We start from the raw sequence: 19,227 nt of genomic DNA, 5'->3' as shown, positions 1-19,227 counted from the left end.
CGACACGTTGAAGCCGGCGCAGCATCCAATGCACCGGCCGAAGGCGGGCCTCGATGCTCAGGATCTGCTCGCCAAGAATTCGGGGGGCGTTGGCGGCGATCTGGGCGCCGTCTGCCCTCCGCCCTTCATGATCAGCCTCGATGGCTTGATTGGCGGCATCCAAATGGCCGGGGAAGAAGTCTGCCAAGGAAGAAGAACGAAGAACAAGGTTAAAGATTAGAGGCCGACTCAACTAGCAGTCAGCAGCTTAGAAAAGGAAAATGAGGGGAAGCTCACCATCGACGAGATCTTCGATCGCGTGGAAACCGGAGACCAGCGTCGTCTTCGTGTCGGTGCAGGAGGAGCGCTCGGACGCGAATTCGGCAAGGAGGGCGGTCCCCTTGTCCTCCGCCTCCTTCTGGGCCTTCTGGAGCAGCTCTTTCTGCTCCGCCAGCTGCGTAACCAGCCGGTCGCGCTCCTTCATCAGTCGACCGCACTCCTCCTCCTTGACACGCAGCACGGCGTTGGCCTCGCCCAGCTACTGCTGCAGGGCGGCGTTGGCCTTTGAAGAAGAAGAAGGAGGGGTGTCAGTCGTCAACAAGGAAGAAAGGTCGCCGGGGAGATCCGGCCCGACTGCTGAGCAGTCGGCCCGAATCTCGGGACTACAGCCCGCGGGTGCGCCAGCGCGCCCCCGCAGAGAAGGAAGAGGACTCACCTCGGCTGTCCGACAAGTCAGCGGTCCGCTTGGCCAGCTCCTCAACATTGGCGTTGAAGGCGGTCACGCGAAGATTGTGGTAATCCTGCATCAAAATGCCAGACAAAGTGTTGGTACTCGGAACTCACCGATTAGAGTTCCGAGCCGCCTGCTCAGCAGCCGACCCGAAACTCGGGGACTACACCCAGTGGGTGCGCTGGCGCGCCCCCACAAAGAAAAACAAGAAACAAAAACAAAAAAGGAAGGACGCATACCCGGATGGCTGTTCGCGACGCCAGATACGCCTTGGTGCATTCCTTGATGGCGTCGCCCTCGGCTTGGAGCTTGGCTTGGACGTCCAAAAGCGCCCGATTCAACGGGCCCGTCCCGCCTCCCCGCACCCACCCAGTGAGCGCGGCGCTCGTCACCTCGGTGTCCGGGATCGTGGAGCTCGTGGCACCGGTCTCCAGAGGGCGCGGCGCCGAGGCCTCCTTCGCAAGACGGCGGCGCATCGGCGTGCCGACCTAGAGAGCCAGGCCCGTCGCCACCACGCCTTCAGTTGGCGGCACCGGCGGGTCCGCCGGCTGCCCGCCTGGCGCGCTTCCAGAGGGCGGTGGTGGCGGCACAATTACAACTGGCGTGGCGGTGTCGTCGGCGTCCCTCTCCATGACCGGGTTCTCGTCGCCGACTTCCCCAGTCTGCGCCGTGAACTCCGGTGGTGGCGGCGCAGAGTTCAGGGGGACGACGAACACCGTCGACTGGCGGTGTGCGGCTTCTTCAGCGCGTTTCTTCTCTGCGTCAGCGGCCTCGGCTTCCGCCAGCTTCTTCAGGGCGGCGGCCTCCGCCTTATCCGCTTCCGCCTTCTTCAGGCGGGCGGCTTCCCGCTCCTCGCGTGCCTCCCGCACGTTCTGCTCCGTCACCTCCCGGAGGTCGGCGGCCGGATCAATCCGCCGGGTGGTGGAGGAGGTCTCCGCCGACTTTACGACGGAGCCAGCGGCCAACTTCTCAAAAGAGAGCGGGGCCCTAAAGTCGAGAAAATAAAGCAAAGGAATTTCAGACATAGTCAACGAAGAAATGTGAAGGTGCAAAGGGAGGTAGCACTTTCGCCGAAATCAGCTGCGGCATCTTCACCACCTTGCGGAAGCGGTTGGCCTTTGCGGCCGCTTCGTCCCGCTTGGTCGCAGCAACTGAGCCCTTGGGCTTCTTCGGCCGGCTGCCGAACAGGCTCGTCCCGGCCCTAAGCTTCTTGGCACTGCCTTGAGCGTCCGGCGCGGCGGATGAGCTCGCGTCCGGCTGGCCAGCTCCTGGCTGGTGGCGCGGGGCGACCTCCTCATCATCGTCGGGCCAATCCTCGAGACTGGCCCGAAGTCTCAGGCCACCCGCTGCGCCGCTTCCTTCCTCGGCGTCATCCTCCAGGGCTGCCACCCCCAAGTCGGGGTCGTCAACGTCGCTCTCTGCTCGGTCGGGGAGGAATTCGCGGTCCGGCCCCACGGTGCCGGCTGCTGGCTGGAGGAGGGGGTTCTGACCAAAGCCGACTGGTCAGATCGGACAAGACGGACTCGGCAGCAAAGAAGTCAGGAGAGTCGAAGAAAAAGAGAAAAGGAAAATGACTCACCAGAGGCGGAGGGGCGGCATGTGAATACGGCTCCTTGCCAAACTGCCACTCTTCTTTGAGGTCGCAGCTCGCAAGATAATTCACCATATAGGCTACCTCCTCGTGAGGCATTTCCTTGGTGCACATCCGACTCGGGTCCCGGTGCCCGCTCATCTGGCAGATCATGTGGGGGCGACTTTGGAGTGGGAGCACTTGGCGCGCCACGAAGGCGGCTTGCAAATCCGGCCCGGTCAGGCCCTCCGACTGCGTCAGCACTCGGAGTCATGCAATGGCGCCGGCTCCTGTGGGCGTCAACGTCCTGGCCCGATGCGACCAGTTGGGCTGCCTCCCCGCCGGCGGGCCGGCTACGTAGGCCGGCAGATTGACCCAATCACCCTCCGCGGAGATGTTCTTCACATAGAAGTACGACCGCTGCCACATCTTCACCGACTTTATCAGCTGGATGGAGGGAAACGGGTTGTCGGCCCCCGACCTCCGCACGGCGATGAACGTGCCGCACTGAGCTGGCACGCCCGCGGCTTGGGTGCCGAGCTTGGAGTAGAATAACTCCCCCCAGAGCTCGATAGTGGGGAGAACGCCGAGGAAGCCTTCGCACAAGGTGATGAAGGCAGACAGTAGCACCACCGTGTTGGGGTAAGGTGGTGCGACTGGAGTCCGTAGAACTCAAGAAAAGAGCGGAAGAAGCTGCTTGCCGGTAAGCCCATGCCGCGTAGGCAGTGCGAGCGGAAGATGACCCGCTCGCCCTCCTGCAGTGCCGGCGAAATTTCCCCCCTCCGCGCGAGGCGGATCCGCACGAGGTCCTCGCCGGGAAACCGACATGTCTTGTGGAGGAAATCGACGTTATCATCGTGGACCTACGAACCGTCCCAGGTGCCGGAGTGCGCCGTAGGGGGCGTGACGACGGAGGAAGAGCTCATTGTGAGCGGACCACCACAGTGCTCGACGTAGCTTGAGGTGCAGCGGCTAGAGAGAAGAAGGAGAAGAAGCAATGAGGAGGAGGGACGCGCGTGCTCCGCCGCTCCCCCTCCTCCCCCTACTTATAGCCTCATGGGCTGCGAAGCCGAGGGGGTGGTTGTGGGATCTACTGCGCCCACTACCCCACGCCGCCACGTTTATCGTGCAAAGTTACTACGTGCGGTAACTCCGTGGGAACCTCAACCGTCCCCCCCGGCCGCAGCGGATCCGATCGCGTGCCGAGGCACGGTAGTGGCCGGCCCTGCCTGTAGGCATGTCCCGTCCCGTGTATGGGTGGGCAGGCTGGCCCGGCCGCTGGTTGCCACATGGCGGGCCCGAAACGGGTGGCGGCCCGGAAGCTTAGCTGGTACGCCACAAAGATCCCGCCGGGGCATTCAAAAGTTTTTGACAAGTCAAACCGGGTGAATCCGACTCCTACCAGTCGGCCCGGCAGAAATCGAACGAGGTTTCCACCTCAAATACTCGGAGAAAGAAACTGCTGAGGCTCCTCGGCTGGCTGTCTGCGGCGCCTCATCAGCTTCGGGGACTACTGTCGGAGTAATGGGCCACGGGTAGGCTAACCCGAGGCCCAAAACCTTTCAAGACATCGGGGCTGACTGCGCCCCTCAAGACGACAGATGAAAAGCCGTCTTCTGGAGGACGGCTGAAGGAACAGTCGGCTGCCCGCATGCATCCGAGTCCTAGAGGCGAGGTCAAGACCGGCGGACTCTGCTTGGCGGCTTTTGGAGAAGCCGGCTACGGGAGGTCGGCCCACGGCACCAACAAAGCCCATGCCCTCATCAGGGGGGATGGGACAGGGAGTGGGAACAGTAAAGCCCACTCCCTCCCCTTTTCCAGGAGATGGCTAGGCCACAGTGCGATGTACCAACGGAGATCTCCGTCTGGCGCGACACTGTTGCCATGCCATCCCTGACATCAGCAATAGTGGGCGGAGTCCTGTGCCCACGATGGCCTGACGGTACGGTCCACGGATGATGGGCCCTACCAGTCAGCGAGAGTCCGGAAGACGGCAAGGGCGCCACCAGTTGGACCCGTAGGAAGCCGTCCCCCGGGAGTCGGCCTGCCCCTCCCACGGGATCCCCACGCCATTAACCAGACGAGATAGGGAGTGGCTACAGTGATCACCCGCCAAACGTTGGGGCTATAGCCATGACCCCATGACCAAGCCTGTGTCATTAGAGGCATGGCAACAGTAATCAGCAGCCGGCAAGACCCGCAAGCGGTGGGTACGGCCTGTCGGCTCCGTACCAGACCAGACGGCGGGGCCCACCAATCAGCGGGCCCAAGCAGTCGGCAGAGGGGCCGGCAGGCGAAGAGACCGACGACTGGGCCCTGCGCCCAGACAGTTTACTATTGTACCCCTAGGGGTGTAGGCCTATATAAACCCCCCCAGGGCACCCATGCAAAGGGTTCCGATCCATTAGAACTAGACCAGATCACAGAGGGGGGAAAGAGCTGACCCTGCCTTCTCCTACCATCAGCATACAGCTCGAGGAGCGCCCTTGTATTCACTTTGCCTTAGTGATCGTGCGGAAACCCCGCAGAGCAGGACTAGGGGTGTTATCTCCTAGGAGAGCCCCGAACATGGGTAAAGTACGCCGGCGTTCGTGTCTACGCATCATCCCGTTTCCAGGCACCGGTGACGTTCTACTCGCCCCCACCATGATAAGCCATCCATTAGCATATGTCGCACCCAACCCCCGACACTACGAGCTATGGACCCGTAGGTCTGTGGTGAACTACTCACCCATCACCGAAAGGGCAACAAGGTTGATGTATAAGCCCTCCGTGATCGATTCCCCCTCCGATAGAGTACCAAAAAAGCCCTCCAGATGGGATCGCGGAAGAACAGAAGCTTGCGGCGGTGAAAAAATTCATTCAGGTGGCTCTCTAAGGTGGGGTTCCAAATATTTGAGAATTTATAGAAGTGGAATTAGGTCAGGCGGAGCCATGTGGGGCCCACAAAGCATCAGGATGCGCCCTACCCCTAAAGTGCGCCTGTTGCCTTGTCGTCTCATTGCTTCTCGTCTGGTCTCCTCCCAAAGCTTCTAGGGTCTCTTTTGTCCAGAAAAAAATCATCTAAAACTTTCATAGCGTTTGGACTCCATTTGGTACAGATTTCCTGGAAAACTAAAAACAATCAGAAAACATCAACTAGCATTGGGCACTGGGTTAATAGGTTAGTCCCCCAAAATTATATAAAATTTAATAAAAAGTATCCAAGATTGATAATATAATAGCATGAAACAATCAAAAATTATACATATGTTGGAGACGTATCATCCGAGCACACGAGCGGTGACGCCTTTTGTAGGGTAATACAACCAAAAAAATGTTCCATCCTGCGCACAAGCCCGGGACTACTATGAAGATGCATACAAGGGTTGATCTGATCATTAACAAGTGGTAGTGCAGTAGAAGGAGAATTGGTGAAGCTCGTTGGGGCAAATTCTCAGTTAGGATTTACAACTTCCCAACCACGATAATTTTCTCCCTTGAACAGTCCCTTAAACAAATGCTTGAATGTACGATCTCTCTACTAGGTTGCACACATACAGTGTCACCTATTGATAACCCACAAGTATAGGGGATTAGTTGTAGCCTTTCTTGATAAGTAAGAGTGTTGAACCCAATGAGGAGCTAAAGGTAGATTTATATTCCCTTCAAGTTCTATCGACCATTGATACAACTCTACGCGCACTTAACATTCGCTTTACCTAGAACAAGTATGAAACTATTTTGTAGGTGTGATAGGAATAAGTTTGCAAGGATAAAACTATAGGTACTTAGCGAGAATAAAACTATGAGTAATTTACAAGATAATAAAAGTTAGTTGTTTAGTAGAAAGGTTTTGTAACACAAGAAAGTTATTTGTCCCTAGGCAATCGATAACTGGACCTGTAATCATTATCGCAATTTTATATGAGGGAGAGGCATGAGCTAACATACTATCTCTACTTGGATCATATGTACTTATTATTGGAACTCTAGAAAGCATCCGCAACTGCTAAAGATCATTAAGGTAAAACCTAACCATGGAATTAAGTATCAAGTCCTCTTTACTCCCATACGCAACAACCCCCTTACTCGGGTATAAGCTTCTATCACTCTCGCCAGCCACTATAAGCGAATTATGAACGTATTGCAACACCCTACAGCAGGGATCCCTCACGCTTGCGCGACATGGAGGGCACCATAGGACAACACCAAGATAAAACATACAACTCAAACCAATCGCGATCATCAATCAACCCATAGGAGAAAACGAATCTACTCAAACATCATACGGTAGCCACACATCATTGGATAATAATATATAACATTGAGCACCATGTTTAACTAGAGATTACAGCAGGGAGAAGAGGTGTTACACCACTACATAGAGGGGAGAAAGTTGATGATGACGGCGCCGAAGTTGTTGGTGTAGATCGCCGTCATGATCCTTGCCCCGGTGGCATTTCAGCGCCATCGGGAGAGATCCCCCTCCTTCTTCCTTGACCTCCCCCTAGATGGGAGGAGGGTATCCCCTATGGTCCATGGCCTCCATGTTGGCAGAGGGGCGAGAGCCCCTCCGAGATTGGATCTCTCTATATATTTCATGACCCAGTTTTCTGGCCGAAAACCGCTTCTTAAATTCCCGGAGATCCATAACTCTGATTGGGCTGAAATTTTGATGGTGATTTCTTCTAGATATTCTCTTTCTTGCGGCCAAAGATATGCCCAACCAACTTACGAGGTGTCCACAAGCCTTAGGGGTGTGCCAACCCCCCAGGGCATGCCCTGTGAGCTTGTGGGGCTTGTGGACCACCTCTCACGCTGATTCTTCTTCCCAAAAATCACATATATTCCAAAAAAACCTTCGTCAAGTTTTATCGGTTTGGACTCCGTTTGATATGGATATTTTGCAAAACAAAAAAGATGCAACAAACATGAACTGGCACTGAGCACTGGATCAATATGTTAGTCCCAAAAATAATATAAAATGTTGCCAAAAGTATATGAAAGTTGTAGAATGTTGGCATGAAACAATAAAAATTATAGATACGGCGGAGTGTGTATCACCTATCCAGTGTCGCTTTGCCTTCTAGACCTAATCGCTACCAAAGAATAGGTAGCCTTGCGGCAGAACGAAACTAGTCTGTGGAGGGCGAGAGAGAACGGCAGATCATTGCATGCCATTAGTGAGAGCTCAAAGGCTCAAGTTGAGTTTTCTTTGCAGAGTACCTCTCCCCTTCTATTTATAGTGGAAGAATGGGTAAAGGAGGTAAGGAGATGGATAATCAAAAGGGGGGCCCTCACCAACATTGCCCCGCAAAAGGGGGAGCTTTCCACAAGGAGGACCCTTTGTCCATGGCTCCCCGTGGAGAGGGCTGCCCCCAAGGGCCCCCTCCCAATATTTTCCACCAAATTTGGGGGCTTCCCCCCACCATGGGGCCCCCAACAAGATTTGCAGAATTTGTGGGCTGCCCCCCCAAAGGGGGCGCCCTGAAAAAACAACCCCCATGAATCAAGGGATCTTGCCCCCTAGGTGGGGACACTTTACTTTTCGTGTTCCCTCTGAAAATATTTTGGAAGGTCCCAGAACATTTCTGGTACCCTCCAAAAAATTCTGGACGTGCTCCAAAACTTTTTTGGCTTGATTGTTTACTTTGAAACGATTTCAGTTTCTCCAAACACTTTCGATTTTATCTTCGAAACATTTTTAGTGTATCCAAAACTTTTCCGGTGACTTTATCTCGGACTCATTTCCTAGTACTCAGCGTATAGATGACCCTTAAACTTGTGAACCTATAGGTTAATGAAATATAGTCCTAATCGGAACTGTTTCCAGGTAATGATCAATAGCAAAACTGTGGACATCCATATTGACCCCTATGCCCACATGAATGGATATTTGATTGAACCTTTAGTTCTTGTGTGCTATTCCTTTTGCTTCATGATATGTTACAAAAACCGAAGGTGAGATTTACTGTCATCCTCGTGAAATCACAACTTGTTCACTATGCTAGTTTTCTCGTTACCAGTTTTGTTCTCTTTCTCATTCCTGTGTTACAGCATCCCTATGATCAAATCACAATGTGACTGGCTAGACGATGATGGATACTGTAACACCGAGAGGGCCCCAAGAATATCTCTCCATCGTTAGAGGAGAAAGTCCCAATCTTGATCTATCTAGTTTCTTGTCATACTTTTTCGTGAACACATAAGTTGGCGTAATAGCCACCGTGTTACAAATGATGCTTAACAAGCCCCAAAGTTCACAAAGCAAGTATGAAGGAACTCAATACTTGATACGTCACACACGTATCTATAATTTTTTATTATTTCATGTTGATATATTATCATTTATAGATACTTTTATTATCATTTTATGGACTAACCTATTAATTTAGGGCCCAGTGCAAGTTCCAGTTTTCTGCTTGTTTTTGGTTTCATAGAAAATCAATATGTACGGAGGTCAAAATACATTTCCGATTTAACACAATTTTTTGTGCAACAAGAAACATTGGAAGCTTTAGGAGTCATCGAGTGGACCTAGCCAACTACAAGGATAGGTGGGCAGCCAGGGTGTGTCGCATCGCCTGGGCTTGTGGCCCCCCTGGTTACCTCCTTGATCTATTTCAACCACCATAAATTCCTATAAATAGGGAAACCATCTGTCGTGCCTCCAAAAGAATTTTATCACCGCCGCAAGTCTCTGTTCTGAAGTGATCCCATCTGGAGCCCTGTTCCGGAGTTCTACCGGAGGGGAATGCCATTGACGGAGGCCTCTTCATCAACCTTCTTACCCCATGATGATATGTGAGTAGTTCCTTTAGTGCCTGATAGCCCACAAGTATAGGGGATCGTAATAGTTTTCGAGGGTAGAGTATTCAACCCAAATTTATTGATTCGACACAAGGGGAGCCAAAGAATATTCTCAAGTGTTAGCAACTGAGTTGTCAATTCAACCACACTTGAAACACTTAATATCTGCAGCAAAATATTTAGTAGCAAAGTACTATGGAAGTAACGGTAACAGTGGCAAAAGTAATAGCAGCAGTTTTGTAGCAATCATAACAGTGGCAACGGAAAAGTAATGAAGCAAAGATCAATATGAAACGAGCTCGTAGGCAATGGATCAATGATGGATAATTATGTCGGATGGCATTCATCATGCAACAGTTATAACATAGGGTGACACAGAACTAGCTCCAATTCATCAATATAATGTAGGCATGTATTCCGAATATAGTCATACATGCTTATGGTAAATAACTTGCATGCCATCTTTTGTCCTACCCTCCTGTGGCAGCGGGGTCCTACTGGAAACTAAGGGATATTAAGGCCTACTTTTAATAGAGTACCGGACCAAAGCATTAGCACTTAGTGAATACATGAACTCCTCAAACTACAATCATCACCAGGAACTGTCCGACTATTGTCACTCCGGGGTTGCCGGATCATGACACGTAGTAGGTGACTATAACTTGCAAGAGAGGATCAAGAACACAAATATATTCATGAAAAACATAAGAGGTTCAGATCTGAAATCAGGGCACTCGAGCCCTAGTGACAAGCATTAGGCATAGCAAAGTCATAGCAACATCAATCTTAGAACATAGTGGATACTAGGGATCAAACCCTATCAAAACTAACCCGATTACATGGTAAATCTCATCCAAACCGTTGCTACCTCTTGAGCACTGCATTGGTTTTCCCTTGAAGAGGAAAGGGTGGTGCAGTAAAGCAGCGTAAGTATTTCCCTCGGTTTTTGAGAACCAAGGTATCAATCCAGTAGGAGACCACGCGCGAGTCACCTCGTACCTACACACACAAATAAGAACCTCGCAACCAATGCGATAAAGGGGTTGTCAATCCCTTCACGGCCACTTCCAAGAGTGAGATATGATAGAGATGATAATAATGAGATAAGTATTTTTGGTATTTTTATGATATAGATTGAAAGTAAAGATTGCAAAAATAAACGGTAATGGAAATAACGGTAGATTAATATGATGGAAGATAGACCCGGGGGCTATAGGTTTCACTAGTGGCTTCTCTCAAGATAGCATAAGTATTACGGTGGATGAACAAATTACTGTCGAGCAATTGATAGAAAAGCAAATAATTATGAGAATATCTAGGCATGATCATGTATATAGGCATCACGTCCATGACAAGTAGATCGACTCCTGCGTGCATCTACTACTATTACTCCACACATCGACCACTATCCAGCATGCATCTAGAGTATTAAGTTCATAAGAACATTGTAACGCCTTAAGCAAGATGACATGATGTAGAGGGATAAACTCATGCAATATGATATAAACCCCATCTTTTTATCCTCAATGGCAACAATACAATACGTGTCGATTCCCTTTCTGTCACTGGGATCGAGCACCGCAAGGTTGAACCCAAAGCTAAGCACTTCTCCCATTGCAAGAAAGATCAATCTAGTAGCTGCATCCGTAGCAACGTCATCTGGGGCATAACGTGCTAGCTTACTGAAGTCATCCACATACTGGCCAACTGTCCGTCCTCCTTGGCGCAAGTTGCGAAACTCACGCTTCTTCATGGCCATAGCTCCTGCTGAAACATGGGCAGTATGGAAAGCCTGATGAAATTGGTCCCATGTCACCGTGGCTATAGGGTAGGTGAAAGTGTAATTCTCCCACCATGATGTTGCTGGTCCATCCAACTGATGTACGGCAAAGCGCACCTTCTCAGCATCAGTACATCCTGTAGTGGTTAACTCCCTTCCAATCTTGCGGAGCCAATCATCTACTACTATAGGCTCGGTGCTACTAGAGAACATCGGCGGATTCAGCCTAAGAAAATGGGTTAAGTGATCAACAAGGGGTGGCGGTGGTGGGTTGTTGTTGTTGTTGTTGTTGTTGTTCCCCTGATTCTGATTTTGGACTAGCAACTGCATCAACATATTCTGCTGCTGGATCAACTGAGTGAGCTCCGGCGGGAAAGATGTCTCGGAGGCATCTAGGGTTTAGAAAAGATGAGAATATAGAATAGAATGAGATCTAGAGGGAAAACACTACCCATATGCACATGAGGCAAATGCAAACAAAATCACTTCATTCAATCAAACAAGGGCATACAACGGTCTATCTATCGTTACAAAAAGTGCTCGGGCTATACTAGATACATGGGAGAATACTACTATTGTTATGGTGGTCGACTAGAAAAACTGCTCCGATGAAGACTCCATGACATCTGCTCCAGCTTCATCAACATAGTCATCATCGCTATCGTCTGGGTCTGAGTCGGTGTCGTCGATGATGATGTAGTTCTCTGGACAAGTGCAATCTTCGTCTTCTCCTCCAGTTGCGGGAAATCCCATGAACACTTTTAGCTTCTTCTTCAGATCATCATTCTTCTCTACTAGTGTTGCTATTTCCTCCTCATATCCATCGTGTGTAGACTTGAGTTCTTCCTCCAGCTCCGTGATCTTGGTCATGGCTTTCTTCAGGTCTATCATGTCTGCACACATCTGGTTCTCCTGGCGTCGAATGTGCTGGTTTAACTCCTGGATGAAAGCTGCAATTGATCTATCCTTCCTGGTGTTGATCATCTCCCATTGCTCATCTCGGCACCCACAAATCTGGTAGATAGTATCCTTGAGATCCTTGTGGTAAACTTCTCCAATGCGCCCCATAGTGATGTGGGCCACCATGCTCTTTCCTAGACTCCAGGTTGGTGCATCAAAGGAAAACTCTCTGGGCTCAGTGACGGGCATGAACGTCCTTCCTGGAACTTGAACTTGAATCATCCAGCGTTCCTCTTCAGGTAAAGTGGCATTGTAGGTCCCGATGAAGCTTGGTACTCTGATGTTCAGGTATCTAGTGACTTCCTTCAAGTGACGTCCAAAGGGTGTATCTTCATCCGGTTGCGTGAACTTGTTCCTTGCATCAACCATCCTAAAAGAGTAGAAAAGATGAGGGGTCAGAAATGAGAAGAGTGAGTAGTGATCTAGGGCTTTTATCTTAGTGGTCGTGTCCTACAGTCAGCGTGTGCTCTGATACCATCTTGTAGCGACCAGACCTCAAACAGTCCGATCTCTGTGCTTTAGTGTCATCCCTGGATCAGTAATGCTGACACGCACAGTACTTGAAGGATTTATAACAGAGTAGCAATCACACACTTATTACATCGAATGTCTCAAAAGAGAACTTATTACAATAAATATGTCTTAAGGCCATCTAATAACGATAACAGCGGAAGGCTTGGAAGATAAGTGAGTCCATCAACTCCAACGGCATCACTGAGTATAGAACTACGACCTAAAGGCACCTTACTCGTCGTCTGAAAAGTCTGCAACATGAACGTTGCAGCCCGAAAACGGGTCAGCACATGGAATATGCTGGCAATGTAACACATAGAGAGTAATGAGAGAATAAAGCTATACTACATGCATATATGGCTGGTGGAAAGCTCTATGGTTACAGTTTTTGCATAAAGCCAATTTTTCCCTACTGCAAAGGAATAAATTTTATTTTACTATCATGGTGGTTGTTAAACATTGAGAAGATAGACATCCTCTCAATCCCAATTAAGTGTCATCATTAAAACCCAACAGTATTAATTGAACTAACATGATGAGATTCACATGATAATCCAAGTACTAGATACTCAAGGCGTCCATAACCGGGGACACGGCTAACCATGATTAGTTTATACACTCTGAACAGGTTTGCGCACTTTTCCCCACAAGACTCGATCTCCTCCGTTGGGATTCTCGCACTACCTGGTGTTTGAGAAACGGATGACCGAGACATAGTCTTTCAGAAACGCTAGCACCTTACGATCGGGTAGACAATACCAACCTACATCCCCTACATCCACTGTAAGAGTTCGCACGACTTAGTCGACTATGCTAGAGCCCATAGTAGCTTGTGGCTGCACACGGAAGTTTCTATTATGAATAATCTCATGATCCCTTTGAGCCTGGGTGGCGGTCCATAAAGAAAAACAGGCAATCGCTGGAATACCCAGGTGCCTCAATCCACCAAGATGTGTGTTTAAGTTGCCACCTTAAATAAACCATTAATTTATCAATCTCACATCTCTCATGGATACACTCACCCAATCCACGTCTACTAGCATAACATGGCATAATAAACAAACGTAGAAGTAACTCCCAAGGGTTTGATAATAAAACAGGTAATAGGTACTACCTCATCTACTTCCCAAAACCCACAATTTATTTAGATCCTAATAATGCAATTGTTTGAGGATTGATCTAATGTGATAAAACTGGGTAGTAAAGAGGTATGATCAAAGTGTTACTTGCCTTGCTGATGATCCGCGAAACCTAGAGATTCAAAGTAGCAAGCGGCGCACTCCGGGTACTCTATCACAAACAAACAAGCATACAATAAGTACTCATCTAATGCACGGGTAAAACTCAAATAAGAAATCTAACCGGAAAGTTCAACTTAAGAACTCCGGTTTGCAAAAGAATCAAATCGAACGAAACAACGAAAGTCAAACATCGAAAGAAACAAACTTCGTTTACTAATCTAGATCTAAGTCAAATTTTACAGATGCAAAAACTTGTTTGGGTTGGTTAAACGGAAAGAGGGTTTCGAGACGAAACTCCAGGCGCTTGAATTGCCTGATTCCGATAAACGAGCGAAAAGATAAACTAAAACGAAAATCGGATCAGAAATCATGATCAGTAATAATCGCGGAAAATCCGAGAACAAGAAAAACTGACGAACAGATTAACGAACGAATGTTCGTTATCTGAAACTAAACGGTGAACGTGTTCGTTAAAACGAATGAACGAGCGAACGCTCGCTAAATAAAAGAACCAATAAAACCGATCTAAAAAACCTAGGGTTTCTAAAAAACCGGATCGGTTTTTCTTAGAAAACCGGGGTGGCAGGCGGCTACCTTGGCTCGGGCTCCGGCGAGGTCCGACGGGGCTCCGGTGGCGGTGGGCGGCGTGGGGTGGCGGGGCAGCGGCTCCTGGCGGCGGCGGCGCAAGGAGGCGGGGCGGCGGTGGCTTGCGGCGGCGGCGCAAGGCGGCGGGGCGGCGATGGCCTGCGGCAGCGGTGGCTCCGGCTGTGGGCCTCCAGAGGGTTGGGTCGGTTTATAAAGGGGGGGTGGCGGCGGTGGCTTGCGGGAGGGGCTGAGGCGGCGTGGCCCTCTCGGACTCGGCGGCGGCGGCGATCGGGACTCTGGTCCCGATCCGGATGCAGGAGGCGGCGGCTGGGCCTTCGGCCTAGTCGGGCGTGCGGCAGTTTTTTTTAATAATCCCACCGAACTAAGAAAAATCCTAGAAAAATAAATAAAATCTAAAAATGCAAAAACAAATTTTCACCGTCTAAATAAAATATTTAGAACAGGATGAACATTTTCTTGGCCCTAAAATGCAGTTTTGAAAACGTGCAATTTTTCCTAAATTCAAATAAAATAGCGAGAAAATCCGAAATAAAATCTTACTTGATTTTTTTATTAAACCTTCAATATTTCTTTATTTTGGGAAAGTCATTTTATTCCCTCTCTCATATTTTTATTATAGAAATAATTGAAGATAAAATAAATAAAATCAAAGATCCTATTTTCAAAATTTGGGAAAAACTCAAATATGAAAATAATGAAATCCCCAACTCTCTCCGTGGGTCCTTGAGTTGCGTAGAATTTCTGGATCAGGCCAAAAGAAAAAAAATATGATATGCAGTGATGACCTAATGTATAACATTCCAAATTGAAAATTCGGGATGTTACAGGGGCCCACGAGGGTGGAGGGCGCGCCCGGGGGGTAGGCGCGCCCCCTGCCTCGTGGCCTCCTCGATTGTTTCTTGACGTCCACTACAAGTCCTCTGGATCACGTTTGTTCCAAAAATCATGCTCCCGAAGGTTTCATTCCGCTTGGACTCCATTTGATATTCCTTTTCTACGAAACACTAAAATCGGCAAAAAAAAACAGCAATTTGGGATGGGCCTCCGGTTAATAGGTTAGTCCCAAAAATAATATAAAAGTGTAAAATAAAGCCCATTAACATCCAAAATAGATAATATAATAGCATGGGACAATCAAAAATTATAGATACGTTGGAGACATATCAAGCATCCCCAAGCTTAATTCCTGCTCGTCCTCGAGTAGGTAAATGATAAAAGCTGAATTTTTGATGTGGAATGCTTCCTAACATATTTATCAATGTAATTTTCTTTATTGTGGCATGAATGTTCGGATCCGAAAGATTCAAGATAAAAGTTTAATATTGACATAAAAATAATAATACTTCAAGCATACCAACTAAGCAATCATGTCTTCTCAAAATAACATGGCCAAAGAAAGTTCATCTCTACAAAATCATATAGTTTGGTCATGCTCCATTTTGGTCAGACAAGAATGCTCTCATCATGCACAACCCCGATGACAAGCCAAGCAATTCTTTTATACTTTAGTAATCAAACTTTTTTCAACCTTCACACAATACATGAGCGTGAGCCATGGATATAACACTATGGGTGGAATAGAATATAATGAAAGGGGGTTATGTGGAGAAGACAAAAAAGGAGAAAGTCTCACATCGACGCGGCTAATCAATGGGCTAGGGAGATGCCCATCAATTGATGTCAATGCAAGGAGTGGGTATTGCCATGCAACAGATGCACTAGAGCTATAAATGTATGAAAGCTCAACAAAAGAAACTAAGTGGGTGTGCATCCAACTTTCTTGCTCACGAAGACCTAGGGCACTTGAGGAGGCCCATTGTTGGAATATACAAGCCAAGTTCTATAATGAAAAATTCCCACTAGTATATGAAAATGACAAGACAAGAGACTCTATCATAAAGATCATGGTGCTACTTTGAAGCACAAGTGTGGAAAAGGGATAGTAGCATTGCCCCTTTTTTCTTTTTTTCTTTTTTTCGGCCTTCCCTTTTTTATGGGAAAATGCTCTATTAATGATGATCATCACACTTCTATTTATTTACAACTCAATGATTACAACTCGATACTAGAACAAGATATGACTCTATATGAATGCCTCTGGCGGTGTACCGGGATGTGCAATGACTCATGAGTGACATGTATGAAAGAATTATGAACGGTGGCTTTGCCACAAACACGATGTCAACTACATGATCATGCAAGGCAATATGACAATGATGATGCATGTCATAATAAACAGAACGGTGGAAAGTGGCATGGCAATATATCTCGGAATGGCTATGAAAATGCCATAATAGGTAGGTATGGTGGCTGTTTTGAGGAAGATATAAGGAGGTTGATGTGTGATAGAGCATATCGTATCACGGGGTTTGGATGCACCGGCGAAGTTTCCACCAACTCTCAAGGTGAGAAAGGGCAATGCACGGTACCGAAGAGGCTAGCAATGATGGAAGGGTGAGAGTGCATATAATCCATGGACTCAACATTAGTCATAAAGAATTCAAATACTTATTGCAAAAATCTACAAGTCATCAAAAACCAAGTATTACGTGCATGCTCCTAGGGGGATAGATTGGTAGGAAAAGACCATCGCTCGTCCTGACCGCCACTCATAAGGAAGACAATCAAATAACACCTCATGTTTCAAATTTGTTACACAACGTTTACCATACATGCATGCTATAGGACTTGCAAACTTCAACACAAGTATTTCTCAAATTCACAACTACTCAACTAGCACAACTTTAATGTCACTATCTCCATATCTCAAAACAATCATCAAGTATCAAACTTCTCTTAGTATTCAATGCACTTATATGAAAGTTTTTCATTATCTCAAAAGCAAATTACCATGCTGTTCTAAAGGACTCTCAAAATAATATAAGTGAATCATGAGAGATCAATTATTTCTATAAAATAAAACCACCACCGTGCTCTAAAAGATATAAGTGAAGCACTAGAGCAAAAACTATATAGCTCAAAAGATATAAGTGAAGCACATAGAGTATTCTAATAAATTCCAATTCATGTCTGTATATATCAAAAGGTGTGTACAGCAAGGATAATTGTGGTAAACTAAAAATCAAAGACTCAAATCATACAAGACACTCCAAGCAAAACACATATCATGTGGCGAATAAAAATATAGCTCCAAGTAAAGTAACCGATAGACAAAGACGAAAGAGGGGATGCCTTCCGGGGCATCCCCAAGCATAGGCTTTTTGGTGTCCTTGTATTTTACCTTGGGGTGCCTTGGGCATCCCCAAGCTTAGGCTATTTCCAGTCCTTGTTCCATAATCCATCAAATCCTTACCCAAAACTTGAAAACTTCACAACACAAAACTTAAAAGAAAATCTTCGTGAGCTCCGTTCGTAAAAGAAAACAAACCACCACTTCAAGGTACTGTAATGAACTAATTCTTGATTTATATTGTTGTTAAACCTACTATATTCCAACTTCTCTATGGTTTATAGACTCTATTACTAGCCATAGATTCATCAAAATAAGCAAACAACACACGAAAAAACAGAATCGGTCAAAAACAGAACAGTCTGTAGTAATCTGTAACTAAAGCAAACTTATGCAACCCCAAAAATTCTAAAATAAATTTATGGACGTGAGTAATTTATATATTAACCATCTGAAAAAAGAATTAACTAAATAGAACTCTCCAATAAAAAATGGCAGCGATCCTTGTGAGCGCTAAAGTTTCTGTTTTTTACAGCAAGATTAAAAAGACTCTCCCCAAGTCTTCCCAACGGTTCTACTTGGCACAAACACTAATTAAACACAAAAAACACAACCAAAACAGAGGCTAGATAAATTATATTACTAAACAGGAACAAAAAGCAAGGAAAAAAAATAAAATCGGGTTGCCTCCCAACAAGCGCTATCGTTTAGCGCCCTTAGCTAGGCATAAAAGCAAGGATAGATCTAGGTATTGTCATCTTTGGAATGCAATCCATAAGTGGCTCTCATAATAGATTCATAAGGTAATTTAATTTTCATTCTAGGAAAGTGTTTCATGCCATTCCTTAACGGAAATTGGAATCTAATATTCCCTTCCTTCATATCAATAATTGCACCAATCGTTCTAAGGAAAGGTCTACCAAGAATAATAGGACATGAAGGATTGCAATCTATATCAAGAACAATGAAATCTACGGGAACATAGTTCCTATTTATGACAATAAGAACATCATTAATTCTTCCCATAGGTTTCTTAATGGTGGAATCCGCAAGGTGCAAGTTTAGAGAACAATCATCAAATTCACGAAAACCTAGCAAATCACACAAAGTTTTTGGAATCATGGAAACACTAGCACCCAAATCACACAAAGCATAGCATTCATGATCTTTAATTTTAATTTTAATTTTAGGTTCACATTCATCATAAAGTTTTCTAGGGATACAAACTTCCAACTCAAGTTTTTCTTCATAAGATTGCATCAAAGCATCAACGATATGTTTAGTAAAAGCTTTATTTTGACTATAAGCCTGCGGAGAATTTAGCACGGATTGCAACAAGGAAATACAATCTATCAAAGAGCAATTATAATAATTAAATTCCTTGAAATCCAAGATAGTGGGTTCATTCCTATCTAAAGTTTTGACCTCTTCAATCCCACCTTTACCAATTTTTGCATCAAGATATAAAAACTCTGAATTTTTGGGATGCCTTCTAACTAAAGTTGACTCATCTCTAGTCCCATCATTATCAAGATTCATATTTCAAAACAAGGATTTAATAGGGGACACATCAATCACTTTTAGATCTTCATCCTTATTATCATTAAAACTAGAAGAACACGCTTTCACAAAACAATCTTTCTTAGCACGCATCCTAGCGGTTCCTTCTTTGCACTCATCAATGGAAATTCTCATGGCTTTGAGAGACTCATTGATATCATGCTTAGGTGGAATAGATCTAAGTTTCAAAGTATCAACATCAAGAGAAATTATATCCGCGTTCCTAGCCAACTCATCAATCTTAAGCAATTGTTCTTCAATCAAAGCATTGAAACTCTTTTGCGAAGTAATAAATTCTTTAATACT

This window comes from Triticum urartu, chromosome 3A (genome assembly GCF_056163025.1).
Source record: "Triticum urartu cultivar PI428250 chromosome 3A, HENAU_Tu73, whole genome shotgun sequence".
NCBI classification, from domain to species: Eukaryota; Viridiplantae; Streptophyta; class Magnoliopsida; order Poales; family Poaceae; genus Triticum; species Triticum urartu.
This window is presented reverse-complemented; position numbering follows the sequence as displayed.